This window comes from Meleagris gallopavo, chromosome 1 (assembly GCF_000146605.3).
Source record: "Meleagris gallopavo isolate NT-WF06-2002-E0010 breed Aviagen turkey brand Nicholas breeding stock chromosome 1, Turkey_5.1, whole genome shotgun sequence".
Lineage (NCBI taxonomy): Eukaryota > Metazoa > Chordata > Aves > Galliformes > Phasianidae > Meleagris > Meleagris gallopavo.
The window spans coordinates 162111212-162113080 of record NC_015011.2 but is presented as its reverse complement, the minus strand read 5'-3'; the positions used below and the strand labels follow the sequence as shown (position 1 = coordinate 162113080).

At 47.7% G+C, this 1869-nt stretch overlaps 1 long non-coding RNA gene across 1 annotated transcript; it reads left to right on the top strand.

The window, feature by feature from the left end:
- Positions 1–52: 52 nt before the first annotated feature.
- Positions 53–1869, top strand: LOC104917500. Its single transcript, XR_796913.3, has 2 exons — positions 53–480; positions 583–1869. It is a non-coding gene; the product is annotated as an uncharacterized LOC104917500 (long non-coding RNA).

Here is a 1869-nt window from a genome sequence, read left to right as displayed (position 1 = left end):
CGCTGCGGGGGAGGGGACGGAAGGGGAGGGCGCTGCGCGCCTGCGCTTCCCGCCCTGCGCCCGCTGCTGTTGGCTGCGGCCCTGCGGCGGGGCGGGGCGGTGGGCGGCTTGGCGGGAGCTACACTGTGGGGGGCGGTCGTGGGGTCCTGTCAGCAGCCGGCTGCTGGAGGATGGGAGGGTCTTGTCAGGCGGGTGTTGTGCCGCAGTCCGTTGCTTTGTGTTTTCAGTCTGTATAAATGTCTCAGACAGGAGATGTGCGTGTGGTGTTGGGGAGTTGTGTCCTCAGCGTGAAGTATGAATCACAGAATCGCTTGAGTTGGGAAGGAGCCGTAAGGGCCATCTGGCCCAATTCCTCTGCAACAAACTGGGACGCCTCCAGTTCGATCCGGCGCTCAGAGCCCCGTCCAGCCTGACCTTGGGTGTCTGCGGGAATCCACCACCTCTCTAGGCAACCCGTGCCACTGCCTCACCACCCTGACTGTAAAAAACTTCTTCCTTATATCCAGTCTAAATCTCCCTTTTAGTTTGAAACCATTTCCCCTTGTCCTATTACAACAGACCCTGTCTGCTTTCCTCTTCCAGTCTCCCTTTAGATACAGGAAGGCAGCTCAGATCATCTCAGAGCCTTCTCCGTGCTGAACAGCCCCAGCTCTTTCAGCCTGTCCTCATAGGAGAGGTGTTCCATCCCTCGGATCACTTCTGTGGCCCTCCTCTGGACACGCTCCAGCAGGTCCATGTCCCTCCTGTGCTGAGCACTCGACATCTGGATGTAGTACTCCAGCTGAGGCCTCACAATGCACGGCAGAGGGGCAGGATCACTCCCTCGCCCTGCTGGCCACACTGCTTTTGGATGCAGCCCAGGATAGGGTTGGCTTTCTGGGCTGTGAGGGCACCTTGCTGGCTCATGAAGCAGTATGAAGTTTGCAGTATGTTAGACAAGCTTAGCTTGGTGTTTGATCACAGTCCTAGTGCAGAAAAACGGAAATTAAGACTTAACAAATGACAAAGGATTGTTAATGCTTGAGAGATTAGGGAATCACTTTGTGTTTCCTTCTGGAAATGAAAGTTCTAATATTGATAGATAATAAAAAAGGGTAATATTAGCAGAGGGATTTTACTCCTTGTTACAGACTGAGTAAGGTCCACAGACAGTTGTTTTTGCGTACCACTATGAAACATTTGGGCTGGACTAGTGGTGAAGGATGTGACAGTAGACATAATACATAGAGAAACATGGAGAAAATAACGATCCTGATGCATGTGAGTTAGTAGAGCTAATGCTGTCCAGGCATGAGAAATAGGTGTGACAGTGTGACATGGACACATGTCCTTACAATGAATTGTAAAGTAGCAGGAGGAAGCTGTGTAGATAAACAAGAATCAAGCTTATCTAGCTCTGATGAAAAAAAAAATTCTAAGAGCTTTGATGGTTTCTGCTATAGTCTAGAAGAGCTGGATTTGGATAAGGATAGTGCTTACTGTGTGATACCATCAGGAATTATGTCGCAGGTAGAGTTCTTTATTCAATACAGATGACATATAAGCCCAGTTGTTCTCTCATACATCAGCTCCAAGCTTACTGAGCAGGTACTGCATTGCCCTAGAGTCACTCTTATTAGGTGTAAAAAATTCTGAGAAGAGCTTTTGGCCTGATACCACATTTTTAGTTTGATTATAGAAACACAATACAGAGATAAAGAAAGATATATTGAAATTCATGATGTTGGAAGGGAGAACTCTGAAAAATCAAATGGATTAGTTAGTGAGATGTCAGTTGTACAGGAGTCCTGAGGGCCCTGGAAGTAAAGAAAGTATGAAATTGTTTTATGTCAAAGGTAGAATTTACTTGGAAGTAGTATTAAAAAAAAA